Raw genomic sequence first — 22,436 nt, forward strand, 5'->3', positions numbered from 1 at the left:
TATTACTGTGCACTATCACATTCACATATATATATAAAACCCGCTGCTGGCTGGTTGTATTCATGCATAAACCCGCTGTTGCCGGTTATATTTACATATATATAAAACCCGCTTTGGCCGGTTATATGACATATATAAAACCCGCTTTTGCCGGTTATATTCCATACATATATAAAACCTGCTTTGGCCGGTTATAATTTCATATATAAACCCACTTGACTGGTTATATGTTCATATACCAATAACCCCGACAGTGTCTGGGTTCATTGGTGTAGTATGTTGGGTTATTTCTAACTGATGTGTACTATTTTAGACCTGACGGTGTCTGGTCTATTTATACATAATTATGCGGTTATGGCTTGTTCTGTATGCTCAGGGGCCTGAGTTGCAGTGGCAGCCAGTTACTCAGTGCGGCGTTTTGCATGGCGTCCCCACTGCGTATAGCTACGCAATACGAAGTGACCGTTCGAAAGGGAACTACTCGGTTACTCACGTAACCTCAGTTCCCTGAGTTAGGGAACGAGTATTGCGTAGCCAGCCGCACTTTAGTAACATGGCAAGTTGTCGCTTCAGTCGTTAAACCTGCTATAATGGCGAATCCGGGGACTATTATAGACTGAGGTCACGCCCCCTTGGCGGGCTCTGACGTGTATGACGCAGAGTGATCTCATTGGTTGCACGTCAGAGGCGCCTGCGCCATTGGATGTGCAGTTGCCGCAGCGCAGCCTATGAGCGAGCCAGACGCTCTTGTTCTAGCTGTGCAGCTGCAAATGCGCTTTACATAAAGGCTTCAGTAAATCGAGGAAAAGGAGTTTCCCCCCCACTGCGTATAGCTACGCAATACTCGTTCCCTAACTCAGGGAACTGAGGTTACGTGAGTAACCGAGTAGTTCTACTGCGAAAGTTGTCACTTAAACATAGGAACAGTCCAGGAAATCAGTGACAAACAAATGATATATTAATATCATCAAACCAAAGAAAACACTAAATTTGTTGGAGACTTAATGGTTCATACTGGTGTCCAGTATACCAACATGTAACCTATAAGTTGCCAAAGGTGTTCTATTGGTCCTTAATGGTATCCAATAGAAAAAACATGCCACCAATAGAAGAAAGCAAATCACCAATAGAGACCCACTAGGACCATTACAGTTTCCATTAAAACCAATACAGACAAATAGACAAGACATGCCACCAATAGAAAAAAGTAAATTACCAATAGAGACCCACTAGGACCATTACAGTTTCCATTAAAACCAATACAGTTCTCTTTATAACCATTAAAACCATTAGCAATTATGTAATGGTTTATATTGTTTTTTTTCAGCAGGGAAAGCACATGGAAAAATGACGCAATTAGGAAAATCGTAGAATGCATCCAAACAGACATGAAACGATCAAAATACTCATAAATATGAACAGAAAACACTCTTTACAAATCAATCAGTGTCTATTATGAGCAATCCACAAGTAATTGTCAACCATTCCAGATGAAAATATATATTTTTAATTTTTAGTGCAGAGCTATCACAGAAACGACTCACCCACAGTAGTTCTCTTCAACTCTGCTGCAGATTACACTTACACCGTAGCCTATAGCGCCACCAGCGCCGCCCATAGGAACCGCAACCCCATTATTGCAGGATTTATTTAAAGAACTCTCAACCTATAATATTTATCCCGTCACATATATATATATATATATATATATATATATATATATATATATATATAGAAAATATTTTATTCATATTAGACTGTTTGAAAGAATCATGTTGATTTTTTCAGTTACCGTAATGCCAATTTAATTTGTAATAAAAATGTAATTGCATGATGTACCTGGTTTTCAACTGTAACTGCAAATTGATTTATTAATGCTAATGTTACTCAAGGGAATTAAACTCAAATGTACTGCAGACATCAATTCCATGTTAAACTGTGTGCAATTACAAATACAAAAGATTTGGAATGTCAATAACGGCAGAGTCAGAGTTGTGTACTAAACCTTTGTTCTATTTGACCCAAAACAGGATTGGAGTGAAGTTGCATCAACTGATTTTACAGAGGATTAAAATAGCAAAACGTAGACACTGCTGTTGCATCAACAGAAGTGGACTCACAAACATCATTCAAACCACACAAAAGTGAGGACTAGAGCTTCCAGCTATTTAATTCATAACTGAATATTTCGACATAAATTGCAATGGATTCACAAAACACGTCACCTTGCTTAAACAGTTTTTACAGAATATCAACAGGAATATATACACATTTCAGAGCAGCAAACATTACCACCACTGTCATCAAGAGAAATTAAATAACAGTCCAAATTGTATAAAAACAACAAAAATGCATTTGAGGACAATTCAGATGTCTTGTGGTCCATAGATGGCAGCGCAGTATCTGACTCTTGGAATGGTAGAGCCTGTTTTTGAGTGCTTTGTTAGAAAGTTCACCTCCTTCCAGTTACATAAAAGTCAGTTGGTCTACCTCAAAAGGTGTAGTGGAGATCAGCAGGATAACTGAGGATCAGGGAATACATCAGTCGAAACAGCATATCAACAGCTAATGGTACATTATTCACATCTTGTAATTCCTTGATGTATTCAAGGACAATTCCAATGTCCTCTGGCTCCTCATTTGAAGCGCGTTCTTGAACTAATGAACAATATAAATAAAGTGTCTCCAATTGCTGCAGTGATGGCATCTTTATCCACGACCTGTACTAAATAGACAAAGGTAGGTGAATAAACTAAGTAAAAAACATTAACCAAGTGCTATATGGAGAAAATGTATATAAAACTTTGCAGGCACAGTGAAAGCATAGATTTAAACAAGGTGAAAGAGAATTTAGTAACCTCTACTACAGTAGAACATTTTTATAAAATAAATCCAGTCAGTGAAATTTGAACCATCATATTGGAAACTGATTAATTGCTTTACTCATGGCAGGGGGCTTGTCTGGACCCCTTGCCATGAAGGTTGTTTAGTTCACCTGCTATGTGGCAAGCCCTTTCAGCATTTACTCCATTTCCTTGATATCTGACCTCTGTTTCCTCTACAAATTTGGACATAACCTTAAATAATTGAACATTTGATCTCACTAGTCTTGAACATAAACCCTTACGAGTCAAAACCATGGTACAAAATTACCTTCTCTGTCCATCAGCTATATGGTTAGTGCTGAGGAGCTGGATGTTGCGCCAGACACATTTAACATTTAACATTTTACATTTAGTAAGAGTATTACTATATATTACTTTGTTTTATTATTTATTTAATTATAAATTGATTTGGGGATGGGGGCCTCAAACACCACACAACAGACACCACAGAGAAAAGACAACACCAGTAAGAGAACGGGGATGGGGGCTTGAGGCAGAGAAAGGACAAACAAACACAAAACCAAGAGACAACCAGCCAAATAAAAGCAATAAACAGCTAACGTAAGAAAAAAACTGAGGGAGAATCAAAAGAAGAAACAGTCAAGCAAATTAAATGAACAGCACAGCCAGGAGAACTAGAATAAAAACAATACATTTAAATAAATAACTTAATGAAAATCATAAAGAATAGTTCTACCTGTGACAACTATAAAAAAACGAAATTTGTTTGGGTGAATGTTCAATTTTAACCATAAACATAATAGTAGTATTGTTTGTTGGGCTGGTGATAAAGGAAAAGCAACCACTAATTTGTGCCCTGGTCACTCTTTTTAACAATTTCCATTACACTCCATTTATTGGCACTTGTGTCCCACTATTTCCAACAGAAGCATTACTAGTGACACTAGGTGCTGCACTTGTAGCACCAAAGTCACAATTAGTCTTAGTACACACTTATTTTAATATCCAATTCCACAAAAGCAGTGCCACAATTCAAAGATGTGGCTTACCATAAACCATGATGTAAATATCTTGTTCATGAAGATGATGATTATGCAATTACAAGTGTCTTGTTTAACGTCTGTTTTGCTTAGTAGTACCTTTATGTAACCCAAGTAGTATTGCTGCATAAAAATGTATTGGAAAATTATGTACAAAAATAATACCAATTACTATGATAATATGCATGTATATTTAACCATATACAAGGAGTAGATACAGATGTTTATATTAAGTAAGTTAGAGTAGAGAGCATGTATGTATTAGATAAAAATAGCTTTTAAGAAAGATGTAATGCTGTAGATAAGGTATATATTCTACAGACGAAGAAAAGAAGGGCAAAGAGGAAATGGGCCAAGAAGAGAGCTGGCAGGCTACGTCGGAAACACCTTAAAAGGGTCATGGAAGACTTGGCAGCTCTCCAATTGATGACAGCAGAAGAGAGTCTGACATCGGCAGTTTGAGTATAAAAGACTGATGAGAAGACTGAACAGGCAGATGCTGATTGAGCGGTATCTCTCGACGCCAGAAACCCAGCTGATTACACCTTTGATTTAGACCTTGCTTTATATTGTAACTTTGCTATTAGTTTTTGGTTTAACTTTTATTTTTAAAATATTAATAAATAACTATTATACTAATTGCAAACAATTGTCTACCAGTATTGTTGTTAATAAACCTTGAGCAAGAACTGACCACAGAGAAGTCTTCTGAACAAGTTGTAAGTACCATTTGAATGCTTATGATTTAGGTCAGATTTGACTTACTCTACCTAACCTGAGGATAATAAATTATAAGGTTAAAGGTGTAAGGTTAAAGCACACACCGTAAAACAATCTGAAAGTGACAACAAGGCCCTTTTATGGTGCCGGAGGAAGGAGTGGTGTGCTGCTTTGTCCTGTCAGTCCAGCATTTATTTGAAGAGAGAGTGATGGTAGGTGACTGGGGCCAGTCTTGCTATACTATCATCAGTCCTTAAACCCTGCACACAGTGCACAGGCTCACATCCTCCAGGTATTGGGTAAAATCTGGGAGGCCCTGACACGAGTACCAGGGAGAAAAACTAAATGATTTAACTTCACTTTTATTTTACTTTACACAAGTACCAAGAGTACAGAGCAATGCCTTTCCCTGGTGGTTCATCAAACAGGATTAAACCCCAAAAAAAGCACTAAATGATCTGAAAGTCCCAGAGCTAGAGATCATTTTTGACTGAGTAATGCTAGGTTTCACATACAAGTAGGTCTACATAACTAATGAGAAGTACAAGCTGCATTTTTCTCCAGTGTAATATACTTATTATGTTAGTTAAGTAGATGAAATATTTTAAATGCAAAGGAAAATAAAAAGTATACAACTTTATAGATTTGTTTTGGGAGAGTTTTGTTTTGACACAGAAGGGGCAACAGTAGATGGTGGAAGCTGAGAGTTTTTAGCAGCTATAGTGCCATAGAAAGAGGAGCTTGAAGGCAGGTCAAAAGGTCAAGCCTTTGTTGCCTGTTGTCACCACAGAAAGAGTAAGTGCACAGAAGGGGGTAGAGTGACCTCTGCTGGTTGAGCTTCCACATAGCAAGAAGGGCTATAAATATGTTACAAAACTAAAATGTGAATTTAATAATGGAAACTTATAAATAAATAGGCTACCTGCTATCCTAAGCTACATATAAAATGAGTTCACTTGTCTTAATCTGAAGCTACAGAGGTCACCAATGGTCTTACAAATGTTTAATTTTATTAAGAGTTATTATTTTATTAATTTTTATTTTTATTTCAGTTAACTAAAGTGTTTTTTTTTTCACACCCAGTGCTACTTTAGTTGTACTAAAAAACGTTATATTAGTTCAGTTTTAGTCTACAATCACCTCGCTAACTATAGTTACTTTTATTTTGAAAGTGTGACCGGTTACTTTAGCTTCCAAAAAAGGAATAGACCACGTGACTTCCGTTTTTGGTTTATAAACGAAAAACCATAGACAGTAAAAGAAATGGACACAGCGACCTCGTTGATTTCAACGGAGAGAGTTGAAGCCGAACATGGGCACTCACTTCCTGATAGCCAAGCGTTCTGCGCAGGCTCAAACTGAGCTTGATGACGTAGATGTCACGTGAGCAACCTGACTGACAGTTGTAAATCTTCTAGTAGCTGTGCCAAGACAAATCTGAATCACCCATAGACAGTCACCCAACGTTAATCGTGCACAGAGACGGTGAAGCGCGACCTGCAGCAACTTTTGGTAAGTATTCTGATTAATTATTTTGTCATTTTGCTTAATATTTATTTATTTAAAATTTAACGTCAGTATGCCTGCGAGACTGTGCGAGCTTCTCCTCCTGTCTATACGGTAATGTCTCTATTGTGCGACATGAAGTCGCGTGGTTATGACGCAATTTTTAGCCTATTTTTACAAGAATGGCTTCTACGGGGCCATAACGTAAGATACAAAGTAATGGAGCCTTTTATACATTGTCGTGTTTCTTTAGAAATAAATAATGGACAACAACGTTTGTAATTTCGTTTGTAATTGCAAACGAATTACGGATTATCCAGAGATCCCCTGACCCTCTTCATTATTTGTTCAAAAAGGAATAACGATAAAAATGATCGCCAAAAACGAAAAACGGGCCGTTTTTAATTGGTTTTTCGTTTTTTGATTTTGACACCAAAAACGGTTATTTGGTTTTTCGTTTTGAAACAAAAAACAGAAAAACGGTATTTTCGTTTTGTAATTGCAAACGAATTACGGATTAGCCCTGAACCTATTCATTCTTTGTTCAAAAAGGAATAACGATAAAAATGATAGCAAAAAAAGGAAAAACGGGCCGTTTTTAATTGGTTTTTCGTTTTTTGATTCTGACACCAAAAACGGTTATTTGGTTTTTCGTTTTGAAACAAAAAACAGAAAAACGGTATTTTCGTTTTGTAATTGCAAACGAATTACGGATTATGCAGAGATCCCCTGACCAAATCGGATAAATGACTTCAAAATCCGTTTTGCACATGTGGGCGGTCATGAGACGCCCTTTTCAGCCGATTGGTCAAGCAAATCTGAGCCTGTGACGTCATCAGCAATTCCCCAGGTCTTTTCAACAAAATAATAGTCATATGGCTCTGCGTACCGCTTCTTAAACTGTATAGGGCTGTGCAACTTAACGAGTTTCACAGAAATATTTATATCAGAAATATTAAATATTAATCTGCACCCAGATGGTTTTAATTAGCTGTGCAGAGTTAAATCTGTGTAAATCAAACTGCTGATGGTGGGTACCGATGATGGTAAATTAAAATGTAACTAATCATAGCCGTGAGAGTGAGACAGCGAGATGATTGACAGGACGATAGCGGAGGAAAAAGATCAAGATAGCCTAACATGTGTTAGTTAAAAAATATTTCTTTGTTTGATAACCTATAAGTGAGGTTGTATTTAAAACAACAACAACAACAACAAAGAAACTATCAAATAACAATAAAATGTATTGCATCAAAACCACAGGAGCTTATGCAATTAGTAGTAGGCTACCATGAACCTACCCATAAATAATGTAATGTGTAGCCTATGCTATATTTACCAAGGCAGTTCATAAACCCAAATGAAAATCTTAATTGATCTTGCTGTTCATGCTTAGAACTGTTTAGCTTTCTAATTGGGTTTATGAAATGCCTCGGTAAATATACAATAAAATAGTAGTAAAAAACTCCCGCATAGTATTAAACTTCTTTTAACAAAACGATTAAGACGGAATACATAAAACAACAGCATTATAACAAATAAATAAAATATATTTGGAAATTTCTCTTTAAAATGAACGCTCAGTTTGTGGGTTCACACTGTTATTTGATTGTTTATTTGTTGTTGTTGTTGTTGTTGTTTTTAAATACAAACTCACTTATAGGTTATTAAACAAAGACATCTTTTTTAACTAACACATGTTAGGCTATCTTGATCTTTTTCCTCCGCAATCGTCCTGTCAATCATCTCGCTGTCTCACTCTCGCGGCTATGATTAGATTTTAATGTACCATCATCGGTAGCCTATCCACCACCATCAGCAGTTTTGTACTACAGTATTTGCAATGACCACACCTTGTCCAAAACTGAGCGTAGGCTATTGTCTAAAAGAAGAGTTATGACTGCTGCGTATTTACACTTGACAGAACATTGGTCTGAGCTTAACCCGCTCTGCGCTGCAGCACTACACAGATTTAACTCTGCACAGCTAATTAAAACCGTCTGGGTGCAGATTAATATTTAATATTTTTGATATAAATATTTCTGTGAAACACGTTAAGTTGCACAGCCCTGTAAAGTTTAAGAAGCGTAAGAAGCGTACCGCAGAGCCATATGACTATTATTTTGTTGAGAAGACTTGGGGAATTGCTGATGACGCCACAGGCTCAGATTTGGTTGACCAATCGGCTGAAAGGGGCGTCTCATGACCGCCCACATGTGCAAATCGGATTTTGAAGTCATTTATCCGATTTTTACCTTTTAATGCAGATCTTCAAACGGAGAAATGAAAAAAGGAATTTAAAAACAAAAACAAAATCGGACCGTTATTTCAATTTGGTTTAGTCGTTTTCGTTTTTGGATTCAGAAACCAAAAACGGGAGAACGGCTCTTTTTTATCGTTTTTTTGTTTTTGTTTTGAAACTACAAACGAAAAAAACGTGGTTTATCGTTATTTTGTTTTGTGGTTCAAACAAAAAAACAAACTATCAAAACGTACACAGACCAACCTTAATCCGTGTATCATTCGTTCAGTTGTGTTTTGATTTAATATTGAAAGTAGAAAAATGAGAAAACAGTTCCTTTTTTATTTTTTCATTTTTCCCAAAGAAACGAAAAACAAGAATTCAGCTTGATTTTCGTTTTTCGTTCTGAGGTAGAAAAATGAATAAACAGCTTGAATATTCGATTTCTACACGTGGGTGAGAATGAAACGCCCATTTCCTCTGATTTGTCAGCCGAAGATCAAACTGTGTCGTCATCAGTTCTCCCTCGGTAGCGCACAGCAGAATAAGAGTTCTCCGCTGTTGATGATGTGCGAATTCTTAACTCGTTTATTGCAACTACATTTCATCTTTTTCTCATCAAACAACCAGACTAACGAATGGCTATTCGTCCTTCGAAGGACATGTAGCCTTTGTAGGATTTCCTAATTGCGCAACCATGTGTAGGCCTACCCGATTAGCGCTCCAGGCGCCAACGGTGCGAGAGTAGCCTACATCTGCCATACTGATAATTCATTTGTTATAATTGAATAAACAGCTATGGATCCAGAATTGGCTATTGTAATTTTTTGTTTGTTTTATATTTTACTGGAGGGCATGGTGAGGATGTTTCAGTCATGTATTTTCGGCTATAATAGCCAAGATCAAGGCCAGAGCTGGTTTGCTGCATCCCAATTAAGAAGCTGCTTCATGAATTGCCAGATTACACTTTAAACTGTTCAAGTATTGGGTGTTAATTTACGTAAATAGTGTAATGAAAAGAAAACATATAGGCATATAAAGGTTCAAATGTTCACTTATATCTTACCTTGATGCGATTTTGTAGTGTATTATTTTTATTATGTAGCATAAATGGACAATATAAAGGATGAATATGAATATGGTAAATATATATTTCAACCCCATAGTATGGTTGAAAAAAAAATCCATCTGTGGGAAAAAAACTAAACAATCCGTGGCGACGGTTGTGCAATCCGTCTCTTCAGTTTATAAACTGTAGGCCTACTCACAATATTTTTTGTGTAAACATAAATGTATAAAAATAAAACAATTTTATTTGTGTAAACTCACACTAACAAGAAAACTTTGTGCTTTTGTAAAATAAAATAAAACAATCAGGCGCGCTTTCATGATCTCCGTGAACTGGAGCGCGTCTCAAAAATGAACTGAAATAAAATATAGCCTCCTATACAAAGCTTGAAATGTCCACTTTTAAACGAACAAATTCGAATATAATTTCCAGGTTCTAATTTGGCCTTAGAAAACCAGTAAAATCGAATTTTTTTCCATATTAATTTGTGAATATTTGAAATATTTAATAAAGGGGGAAAAAGTCATAAACAAAAATCTGAAAATACGTCAATGTTTTTTTTTTTTTTGCGCAGCATTTTGGTGTGTACAGTTCAAATTCACATTTTGGTGCTCAACTTTGCGTTTTAAAAATAGCCTGGCTACAACAACCGTTCATTTATCGTTTTTCAATTACGGGTTAAAAAAAACGAGTGGACGCAAAAGTACACGGACCTTATATTATCTTATAAATATTTTAAATACGTAGGCCTATTTGTAGAAAAAGTTTGATAGTCTTGGGTCCGTGTAGGCTACTTTTGCGTCCATTCGTTTTTGCACAAATAAAAGTAGGCTAGTTGCGAATGATGTAGGCTATTATTATTTTCTGTATGACCAGAAATGATAGAGTAGCCTATTTTAAGTTGTTTCCACTGTTGATAGAAAAATGCAACTGTCATCGCCCGCGCCTCCACACAAACACGTGGATATGCCTCAAAATCTTGTGTTTATTTACGATAATCTTAGCCCTGTATCATTATTGTCTAACCTGTATTATGACTGACATTTGACGAATTGCTTTGGACCTTTTTTGATAAAAGCGCCTTCTAAATATGTAGCCTAAATGTACTACTAATAATAATGATAATTCGGCTAGTATTATTATTATTTGTGTTTATAATTATAACTACAAATGAGTTCACTGAAGACAGTAAATGTTAATCATAAAATAATGTATGAATGTTTTATTTTTATATAATAAAACCTAACCTTGTGTTTGTGTTATAGCCTATATTTTTTATATATGAAGTCTTTTTTGCTTATTCTATTAGGTTTGTCATCCCAAAAAATGGACTTTAAAGTTACAAGCCTAAATGTCGTTTTTTAGAAAATTCAAGAAATTATCCATTTTAAAAAATGTAGTTTAAACATAATGCAAAGCAGCCCTCATAAACAGGTGGCCTGGTTGAATCATCAAATAGGGCACGATTTGTTAAACCGGGAACAGTTTAAGAATTCGTACAGTTTATAAACTGAGGGAACGGACTGCACAACCGTCACCACGGATTGTTTTTTCCCCCAAAGGAGACTTCCCGGGCTCCGTACTACGGGAATATAAAACCCAGTTGAATGTAAAAAAGTGCAGTTCAAATGTTACTCCCGTCATCGGAAGCTGTCACAGTTGCTAGGCGACAAGAACAATCATCCGACATTTTTTAAAATAAAAATGCTGTCCTCACCGGCGCGCAATTAATTATGGGTAGGATAGACCGCTAAGGATCCATTTTTGCATCCTTCCTTTCACGGGGAAATGAAGGGTGCATTTGGCGTCGCATTTAAATCCGGGTAGCCTTCGTCGTGCCGCGATGACGCAACCGGCCTTCGAATACGGCCTTCGAAGGGTGGAGAATTAAATTGGGACAGCCTTCATCGTGCCGCGGTGACGCAATCGTCCTTCAAATGCGGCCTTCAAAGATGCAGCCTTTGAATTGGGACAGCCTTCTTCGCGCTGCTGTGACGCAATCAGCCTTCAAATGCGGCCAATCGGCCTCCAAATATGGCCTTCGGAAGATGCAGCCTTCACATTGGGACACAGCTACAGCAAGGCCGTTTCTCAAAACCAAGAATGCAAAGAACGGACTTGTGTTCTTGGGGAGAACGCTCTTGCTAGTTGTTCTTGGAAGAATGAACTTACAAGGTGACGAGCACACAGAACGCTGCTGACAGTTTGAGGCGATGTGTTCTTGCTGGTATTGCGCAATACCCCCACACAGCGCCGTCTTCAGTACCCAAACATAACAAGAATTATTGATGATAACAGCCAGGTTTTTAGCATGACTGGCCGGTTGGCTCGCTAGCTACACCCGCGTGCGCTTATGGAGATTCTTCACTACCGAAAATGTTTGAGCATATTTTCGATTCGCCATAAATTTTCGTAAAAATGGCAATATTTTAAATCTACACAGTATATTTCTCGCCTCAAATGCTATCAGAAGTGAATTTAGTGATGAAATAGCATACGAAATTGTAGAAAAACGACTTACTGTTGTTCTGCCTTTCTGCTCCACGCTCCTTCCTTGAATGCCGAAATGAATGCTGGGATATATCTGCCGTCAAGTTCACACAAGTTACCAACCGATGCATCCTCGGTAAAATGGGCGTGTCAAGAACACTTCCGGGATTTTTAACCGTTCTTGCCAAAATGCAAACTTGTGTATTGAGACAGTACTTGGGCAGCGAATGATGACGTTTCACAAGTCCACAAGAACACAAGTACAGACAAGAACGCATATTGAGAAACGGCCCTAATGTCTAATATGGGGAGAACTTTCATCAGTAAACTTCCGGCTTCTGAACTGGTTGCAGTTCCACTCTGGTTCCATATGAGGGCGCTCACAGGACGAGTGGAGAATGAATGGAGGTCTATGGAGCTATACCCCTCAAAATCAACTTTTCTCAGGATATAATTTTTTGTCTAGTAATTTGAATGTTGTATTCGAAAGGAGATGCAAAGAAATACCCATTGCTGGGTGTTAGATTTTTTAGAGTCACTCATTTGCTTTAAAAAGTGTTCTGGCTCTCTATGCCCTCTGGTATTGCATTAGTTTGCCGCTGTATTTATTTATCCTACCCTCTAGGGGTCAGTATCTTCTTTAGCGGGTTTGGGTTTCTCTTCTATGTTTTTTCGCGTGCGCAAGTTCAACGCGCGTTAGTGATGAGCGGAAGCAACAGGCAGAAAAGTTTCTCACAAGGTGTTAGGAAAATGTTCCTGAGGCGTTTACATTTCTACTCTCCTCTCAAACCCCCGTATATCTTCGAGAAGCATTGATATGACATAATCTGTAAGTAGCCTAATTTATTGCCCATATTGTTTTTCTAAATAATCTGTTATTTGAGAGGTTATGTTAACTCTTCCTAGCGAACGTTACTAGCTTCGTGTTTAGTATGCGATCGCGCAATATACTATAAGTCGATGCTATATATAACTCTGTTGTTTTTTTTTGTCATCCCGGTCGTCAGATTGTACTTATAGGTTGTTAAAGATTGAACGAATAGTCTCGGGTGATTCCTGTATAGCTTTGATGAAGACTGGCTGAATTCGCGTTCGACTAAATGTAATGAAAAGAGAAAATCCTGTTATGCTTTTACAAAATAATGTAGAAAGAACAAATTTATAGCTTTATTATTCAGTAGCGGGAATTTATGTCGGGATCTCAGACACGTTGATCAATATTCTGAACTGAATGTGAATTTGTGTACAATTATCTGCAGTATATTCAGCAGCCTGCATGATAGCGTCTTGGATGCAAGTTGTATTGTTTTATCACTGTAATCTGGTGATTCTTATGTTTTGTATTCTAATTATTTTCAATATGTAAAGGCACAGCTATGTGTTTTGATTTGTTAAATGTATCTTTGATAGTATTTTTTTGTATGTTCACAGTTTTACAGTAAAAAGACAAGAAGGAAAGATAGTGAGAAGAAAACCGAGTCTTGTCATTCCTGGAACCTCCTTTCCTTGTTGTATTGTTTAGCTCGCTGCATAGGCTGAGTTGCTACACACTCAGTTGAGGGCAGAAGAGTAAAAAGATTATCCATCTAGCAAGCATTCGAGATGTCTCAATCAGGAACTATGCCACCTATGTCCCAGATGGTAGCCCGGTCGGAGTGCCACTTACGTTCTTCACGCCGTTCGTCCACCAGCCAAGCTGCAGCACGAGCCCGAGCAGACGCAGAAGCTGCCCGCACCAGAGCACAGTACGCCAAACGCCAGATCAATATGGAGGTTGAGAAGGCGCGCATCGAGGCAACGCTAAACGCTCTGAAGAAGGAGGGTGAGGCTGAAGCAGCACTTTCTGCAGCTCATGTCCTGGAAGCGGTGGCTGACGAGGAGCACCACGCCATCGACCTCACTGATCAGGGCATCTCCCCTAAAACGCCTCCTTCCATAAAACGTGCTCGAGACTATGTAAACGCTCACTTCACCAACGTCAGTTCGGAGGTCAAAGAAGAAAGGCCAGACACAGGACAACTGGTCAGTCATGACGACTCTCGCCATTTACAACAGAGCCAAACACCAGTCGCTTCCTCTCCAGATGAACATCTCACTGATTTTGTAGGCAGAGAGTAGCTGATGTCCCCTCCTACACACATAAAAATGGACATTACACCCCAGCCTAGACCTTCAGTGACTTCACAGTCTGAACTGTCGGATCTAGCAGCCTACCTAGCACGCCGAGGCGGATTCAAGGTTTTCGACAACCGTCCTGAGTCTTACTTGTCCTGGAAGTCCATCTTCGGCAACGCCATAGTAGGCCTCAACCTCAAGCCCAGCGAAGAACTTGATCTTCTAACCAAGTGGCTCAGTGGGGAGTCACTTCAACACGCTCTGAGGATCAGGGCGGTCCATATGAACAACCCACAAGCAGGCCTCCAACGTTTGTGGCAGCGTCTAGATAAGAGTTATGGCTCCCTAGAGGTAGTCGAAGCGTCACTCTTCCAACGCTTACAGACTTTTCCAAAGATATCCAATAAAGACGCTCATCTACTGCAGGAGCTTGCAGATCTTCTGCTAGAGTTACAGTATGCTCAAAGTGAAAATTATCTGCCAGGCCTTAGCTTTCTTGACACCCCAAGGGGGATAAACCCAATTGTTGAAAAGCTCCCTTATGGACTCCAGGAGTCATGGGTGAAACAAGGGACAAAATACAAAAGAGACAATGGTGCAGTATACCCACCTTTCTCATATTTTGTTCAGTTTGTAAATGACTATGCCGAAATGAAAACAGATCCTAGCTTTATGTTACAAAGTTCAAACATAGTAGCTCCAAAGGTTGACAAGATACTGGTAAAACCAACCAGATACAGAGTTCCTGATGCAGTGAACAAAACAGATATCAGTCAAACAAACGGCACAGCTCAAACATCCATTTTCAATCCGGACAAGCAATGTCCTATTCACCACAAGCCCCATTCACTCGCTAAATGCAGGGGATTTAGGTCAAAAACACTAGATGAAAGGAAAGGTATTCTCAAAGAACACGCTATTTGTTATTTAAGTGTTGTTCTTCCACAAGTCACAGAGCTAAAGACTGTAAAGCCATCATCCAATGCTCAGAATGTAATAGTGATGTGCACGTCTCCGCCATGCATGCTGGTCCACCTCCGTGGACACCTAAAGACTCTAACCCTCGGTCTCAGAGCCACGGCGGGGAGTCCGATTTCCCAGAGCCCTGTAACTACAACCAGTTGCACAGAGGTGTGCGGCCAAGGCCTCAAAGGTAAATCCTGCGCTAAGATTTGCTTAGTCAACGTGTATCCCCGCACATCCCCTGAAGAGAAAAGGAGGATGTACGCCATGTTAGATGATCAAGGCAACTCATCCTTAGCCAGGTCTGCCTTCTTTGACATGTTTAAGGTAAAAGGTACCATACTCCCATACACCATGAAAACATGCGCTGGTTTATCAGAGACTGGAGGGCGCAGAGCCAGTGACTTTGTTATCGAGAATGTAAATGGCAAAGTGTCCATGCTGCTGCCCATACTAACAGAATGTGATCAGATTCCTTATAATATGGACGAGATTCCCACCTCTGAGGCTGTGTCGGCTCACCCTCATCTACAGGCAATTGCTTCGCAGATTCCTCCCCTGGACCCATCAGCAGAAATCCTTCTCCTCTTGGGCAGGGACATCATCCAAGCTCACAAGGTCCGCAGTGAGGTGAATGGTCCAAACAGTGCGCCTTATGCTCAACGCCTTGATCTGGGATGGGTAGTTATAGGCGATGTCTGCCTCTCAGGGGTCCACAAACCCACAGTGAACTCTTTTAAGACGAACATTCTTAACAATGGCCGCCCTACCTTCCTCAGCCCCTGTGAAAACAAAATCTGTTTCAAAGACAAATACACAGAAAGCTGTCATACCCTCAATAAGACACAAATTGAATTGGGCAGACACATTTTCCAGCAAACAGCAGATGATGACAAAGTGGCACTTTCAGCAGAAGATGCTTTGTTCTTGGAAATTATGCACAAAGAATTTGCAAAAGATGATGCGAATAATTGGGTAGCTCCTCTCCCATTTCGCACCCCCAGACAGCGTTTGCCCAACAACAGGGGCCAGGCCCTCAGTCGTTTAATGTCGCTCCGCAAAACGCTGAAAAGGAAACCTGAAATGAGGGAGCATTACGTTGAGTTTTTGGATAAAATCTTCAGTAAGGGCCACGCCGAACCAGCTCATGCTCTTTCTCCAGACCAAGAATGCTGGTACCTCCCTAGTTTTGGAGTTTACCACCATCAAAAGCCAGGGAAAATTAGGGTAGTCTTTGACTCGAGTGCTCAATACGACAATGTTTCTCTCAATGACGTTCTACTAAAAGGGCCAGATCTCAATAACACTCTTGTGGGAGTTCTGATGCGTTTCAGATTTCACCCATACGCAGTCATGGCAGACGTGGAGCAAATGTTTCACAACTTTCTAGTCAGAGAGGACCATCGTAACTACCTTCGCTTCTTGTGGTTCAAAAACCACGATCTGGATGGAGAAGTGCAGGAATTCAGGATGAGAGTGCACGTATTTGGGAACTGCCCCTCCCCATCAGTGGCCATCTATGGACTGAAACGGTCAGCGATGGAGGGGGAAAGGGAATACGGCAGTGATGCAAGAGAGTACATTGAACGTCACTTTTACGTAGATGATGGACTAAAATTATTCTCTTCCACAGATGAGGCCATTGACATTCTCTGTAGAGCCCAGAAAATGCTGGCTCAGTGTAACATACGCCTGCACAAAATTTCATCTAACTGTCCTATCATCACAAGTGCCTTTCCAAGTGAGGACCTTGCAACGGACATGCAGGGCCTTGACCTCGGGCAGACTACCCCTCCCATCCAGCGCAGCTTAGGCTTGGGCTGGGACCTGTCCACAGACCTGTTCAAGTTTCAGGTAACAGTCAATGAAAAACCCTTCACTAAACGGGGAGTGCTGTCAGTTATTAATAGTGTGTTCGACCCACTTGGCTTTGCCGTCCCAGTCATTGTAGAAGGTAGGGCCATACTGAGAGACATTTCCACTGACATTTGTGAATGGGACACCGAACTGCCTAAAGGAAAATTACAACAGTGGCAACAATGGAAGGACTCCCTCAAATATCTACGACAACTTGAAATCCCCAGAATGTACACCTCAATACCACTATCTGCAGCTCTAACTAAGGAGATCCATGTCTTTTGTGATTACTCCACTAAGGCAGTGGGCGCTGTTGCTTACCTCAAACTCACAGATAGAGATGGACACAGTGAAGTGGGTTTCCTTCTCGACAAAGTACGGCTTTCCCCAAAACCAGACATCACCATACCCAGACTTGAACTTTGCGCAGCAGTCCTGGCTGTTGAGGCGGCCGAGCTAGTCCAGGAGGAGCTTGACATCGCAGTCGAACAAATGAGCTTCTACACAGACTCCAAAGTAGTGCTCGGTTAAATTTTTAACAAAAAGAGACGCTTTCATGTTTATGTGCACAACAGAGTAGAACGCATCAGGCGCTTCACACAAACCCACCAGTGGCATTACGTGCCCACTCATTTAAATCCCGCTGATCATGCCACACGGGCACTGCCTGCTGAGCAGCTTTCTAACTCCACATGGATCAGTGGACCCGTTTTCCTTTCCAATTCAGGAAAAAATCAAGTACAGGCAGAGTTGTTTGATCTTGTAGAACCAGAGACTGACAATGAACTGAGACCTGAGGTCACTACTTGTGCCACCACTATCTCAAAGGATGGACTCAGTAGCGTCAGATTTGAAAGGTTTTCGAGTTGGAACGTACTACTCAGAGCTATATCCAAACTCCAACACATTGCCCAGTCATTTAAGCTGAACCCAAAGAGCTCATGTCACGGCTGGCACAGCTGTAACGAACACTCATCCGAAAAACAACTCAACCAAGCCAAGAAAATGATCATTCACACTGTTCAAAAGGAGGTTTACTCCGAAGAAATGAGACAAGTTGAAAAAGGGGTACCCCTTAAGAACTCAAGCCCACTCAGCAAACTGAGCCCGTTTGTCAACTCGAATGGAATCCTCAGAGTAGGTGGGAGGCTGAAGCGTGCACAGTTGACATCGGATGAAACAAATCCCATCCTCATCCCTGGAAAGCACCACCTTGCTCAGCTCATTATAAAAAACTTCCATGGTAAAGTATGCCATCAGGGACGGCATTTTACGGAAGGGGCAGTTAGGACTGCAGGTTTTTGGATTGTGGGAGGTAAAAGAGCAATAAGCAGAGTGATATTCAGATGCGTCACATGCCGCAAACTAAGGGGGAGACAACAGGAACAGATCATGGCTGAGCTACCAGAGGACAGGCTGTACACGGACCCTCCTTTCACACATTTAGGCCTTGATGTGTTCGGCCCCTGGCCTGTCATGATCAGAAAAACACGTGGTGGGCAATCGGATGCTAAGCGATGGGCAGTCATATTTACGTGTATGAGCACACGTGCCATCCACATTGAAACTATAGAATCGATGGACACGTCATCGTTCATAAATGCCCTGCGTCGTTTCTTTGCCATCAGGGGAGCAGTCAAACTTCTTAGATCCGATTGTGGCACAAATTTTGTGGGTGCCTGCAAGGAACTGCAAATAGACAAACAGGGCTGTCATAACAGCAAACTTCACAACTTCCTCAAAGACTCCGGCTGTAAATGGCATTTCAACCCCCCACATGCATCTCATATGGGTGGCTCCTGGGAGCGCATGATTGGGGTCACACGTAAAATCCTCGATGCAATGCTCCTGGAACACAGACATGTAAGGCTCACTCATGAGATATTAGTGACATTAATGGCTGAAATCACTGCGATAGTAAATGCTCGTCCGCTCACAGCAGTTTCTACAGATCCAGAAAATCCAGCCATTCTTACCCCTGCCATGCTACTCACACAAAAGGTTGCGACTCCACCTATCCCACCAGGTCAGTTTGAAAGCAGGGATCTTTACAGAGCACAATGGAGGCGCGTGCAATACCTTGCCGATGTTTTCTGGAGCCGATGGCAAAGGGAATACCTCTCAGGACTTCAGAACCGCCGCAAATGGAAAACAGTAAAACCAAATCTACAAACAGGAGATGTTGTTCTGCTAAAGGAGGCACTTGAACATGGGAATAACTGGCCACTTGGACTTATCACCAAAATCTTCCCAAGCGAAGATGGACTTGTTAGGAAAGTAGAGGTGAAGATTTTCCGCAAGGGTGAACTCAGAGCATACATAAGACCTATAAGTGAGGTTGTGTTGTTGGTGTCCAAGGACAATGCTTAAAAAAAAAAAAAAGAAGAAATCAGGCATTTTGGTTTATTGTATTTTATCTATATTCACATGCTGGTTATGGATGACATCTTACTGATGTCAGGCGGGGAGTGTTCTGGCTCTCTTTGCCCTTCGGTATTGCATTAGTTTGCCGCTGTATTTATTTATCCTACCCTTTAGGGGTCAGTATCTTCTTTAGCGGGTTTGGGTTTCTCTTCTATGTTTTTTCGCGTGCGCAAGTTCAACGCGCGTTAGTGATGAGCGGAAGCAACAGGCAGAAAAGTTTCTCACAAGGTGTTAGGAAAATGTTCCTGAGGCGTTTACATTTCTACTCTCCTCTCAAACCCCCGTATATCTTCGAGAAGCATTGATATGACATAATCTGTAAGTAGCCTAATTTATTGCCCATATTGTTTTTCTAAATAATCTGTTATTTGAGAGGTTATGTTAACTCTTCCTAGCGAACGTTACTAGCTTCGTGTTTAGTATGCGATCGCGCAATATACTATAAGTCGATGCTATATATAACTCTGTTGTTTTTTTTTGTCATCCCGGTCGTCAGATTGTACTTATAGGTTGTTAAAGATTGAACGAATAGTCTCGGGTGATTCCTGTATAGCTTTGATGAAGACTGGCTGAATTCGCGTACGACTAAATGTAATGAAAAGAGAAAATCCTGTTATGCTTTTACAAAATAATGTAGAAAGAACAAATTTATAGCTTTATTATTCAGTAGCGGGAATTTATGTCGGGATCTCAGACACGTTGATCAATATTCTGAACTGATTGTGAATTTGTGTACAATTATCTGCAGTATATTCAGCAGCCTGCATGATAGCGTCTTGATGCAAGTTGTATTGTTTTATCACTGTAATCTGGTGATTCTTATGTTTTGTATTCTAATTATTTTCAATATGTAAAGGCACAGCTATGTGTTTTGATTTGTTAAATGTATCTTTGATAGTATTTTTTTGTATGTTCACAGTTTTACAGTAAAAAGACAAGAAGGAAAGATAGTGAGAAGAAAACCGAGTCTTGTCATTCCTGGAACCTCCTTTCCTTGTTGTATTGTTTAGCTCGCTGCATAGGCTGAGTTGCTACACACTCAGTTGAGGGCAGAAGAAAAAGTCTTTTAAAATGTCAATGACGTCATATACATCGTTCCACCAGAGATACTGCTTTACTGCAATCCTTCAGTCACCATGGTGCTTTCGCGCTCTGCACTATATTTTCTCTCGAGGCATCCACAACACAGCTGACACAGGTAAATACACTGCTAGAAGAGTTTTTGTTTTGTTGTTTTAAAAAGAGCACGCCAAAAATACAGTACACACAGACATTCTGGTCTCGCTTTGGATGCCACGATGCCATCAAGCGGTATATCTGGTCCTAATCAGTCCTTCACTGACCAATCAGCGTTCATTAGCAGAATGCTAGCATGTAATGGGCAACAGCAACTCAACCTGTAAGAAATCGAAAGGACATGTACTCGTTCATTCAATTTTCGACCTATAACCCATGTTGAACTTGCAAAATCTACAATCAAATCTGAGATTTTTCAATGGCAATTGGGTGAAAGAGACAAATTTAGCCGTCTAGCTCCATAGATTCCCATTCATTTTGCACTGAGGGCGATCGCCGCACAGTGGAACTCTGGTGGAACTACAACCCAAATTCGGAACAATAGGGCTTAATAGGGAGTGAACAGGCTCTCCATAAACGGGCTCTGATATAGACTTTGCATATAAGCTTTAGAATTATATCAAACAGAAATAAAGCACAAACATTTGCCTAGCCAGCAGCAACCGCAGCACATTGCAAAATGATTTATTAACCTCCTACTCCTTTTGCAGAGCACACAATCCTTGCTCCCCAGATCTCTCCAATCATTTCCTCCATCTTTTTTTCTTTATCTCCTTTTCGCTGGAAATCAGCACACAGACTATTTGGATTGCAAGCGTCTTATTTTAATTCAGCTATAATGTTTAATAACAATTCCAGTCTCGTGCGAGAACTCCCTTATCACTTCTATCTGTTTGGTTGTGAAAGTAGTTTAAGAGTTGTCGGCAATTATTTCTATTGTAAAGTCATGCAATGTGTAACCCCCTGTTGCCGATCCATCGTGCAATGAGCATACATTAGCAACTGAATGCTACCCCAGCTAGTCGTGCAGCGTGAAAAGAAAAGTGATCTGCGACTTAAAAATCCTGCATTGTGAACTCGGCATAAGTCGCACGACACAATTGCACACCATGTAGGACGTCCTGTTTTTTTTACTAAAAACTAGGTTTAGGAGATAATGCCACCCCCTGTAAGTTTTTTCGTGCTTGCCTTCCCACCTTGTTTTTGGTATTGTTATTTGTTCCTTTGTAAATATTGGTTTCTTTTCACCTTGTCAGTTTGGCACTGTACAATAAACACTTTTGAGTGGAGTTGTTCCTTTTTCTTTTATTGCCCTACCTTTATATTGAGAAACCATTTCATTAAATGGTATACTCCCCTTTACCCCTAGCCAAACATCAGGTTACATCTAAGGGACAAATATATATCATTATACATTAATGCTGATCAGACTTGTTAGTTTGGTGTGTCTAAAAAGAAAAGGCAAAAAAAAAAAAAAACCCTGAACAAACCATTCTGGTTTTGCTTGCAACATGAATCTCATCCAAAGCTGAAACGCCTCAGGGAGTGACCATTTTGACTTTCTGAGGCCAAGGGGCATCCTAACACAATAAGGACAATTGATATGGAAATAGATTTATTGTGAAGATTAGATGGGCTCCTCATGTGATGATTCTTAGAGGTGCTGTTGTTGTATATTTCACAGTGACTGAAGGAGGAGGGATCCTGTTGGAAATTAAACAGAGAGACTCTTTCATGGCATAATTTGCCACGCATTATGATAATTTAAAGAAGGGGGAGCTGGTCATGAGAAATGGTTCCTCAGAAAATCTCACATGATGTCCTTTAGTCATGCTCTTATGAACCATGTGATCTTGTTTTAGAGGAGGCTATGCACAAAACTACTATTGTCATTTAGGTTCATTCCTACATTTCTGATATTGCCATGTTTGGTTTTAAATTGGTAAAGGGTAGCTGTAGAGAAGAAAAAATATGAAAAAGAAAATTGCCCATCAAGAAAGTGTACATTTAACTGTTATCTGAGACATGAGAGACTATTTACTTAATACCACACATGACCAGAATGCAGTAAGTAAATATAAAATACA

At 40.0% G+C, this 22,436-nt stretch overlaps 1 protein-coding gene across 1 annotated transcript in view; it reads right to left on the bottom strand.

Annotated features, from left to right (window-relative positions):
• Positions 1-2,152: 2,152 nt before the first annotated feature.
• The window catches only part of ednrba (endothelin receptor Ba), a 39,887-nt gene continuing 19,603 nt past the window's right edge, over positions 2,153-22,436 (bottom strand). The window contains exon 8 of the mRNA XM_077232355.1: positions 2,153-2,725. The gene's annotated coding sequence lies outside the window, so the exon portion shown is untranslated. The remainder of the gene's footprint in view (positions 2,726-22,436) is intronic.

The sequence above is a fragment of the Siphateles boraxobius genome, unplaced genomic scaffold, assembly GCF_051911475.1.
Source record: "Siphateles boraxobius isolate OS27281-9 unplaced genomic scaffold, OSU_SipBor_1 17, whole genome shotgun sequence".
Classification (NCBI taxonomy): domain Eukaryota; kingdom Metazoa; phylum Chordata; class Actinopteri; order Cypriniformes; family Leuciscidae; genus Siphateles; species Siphateles boraxobius.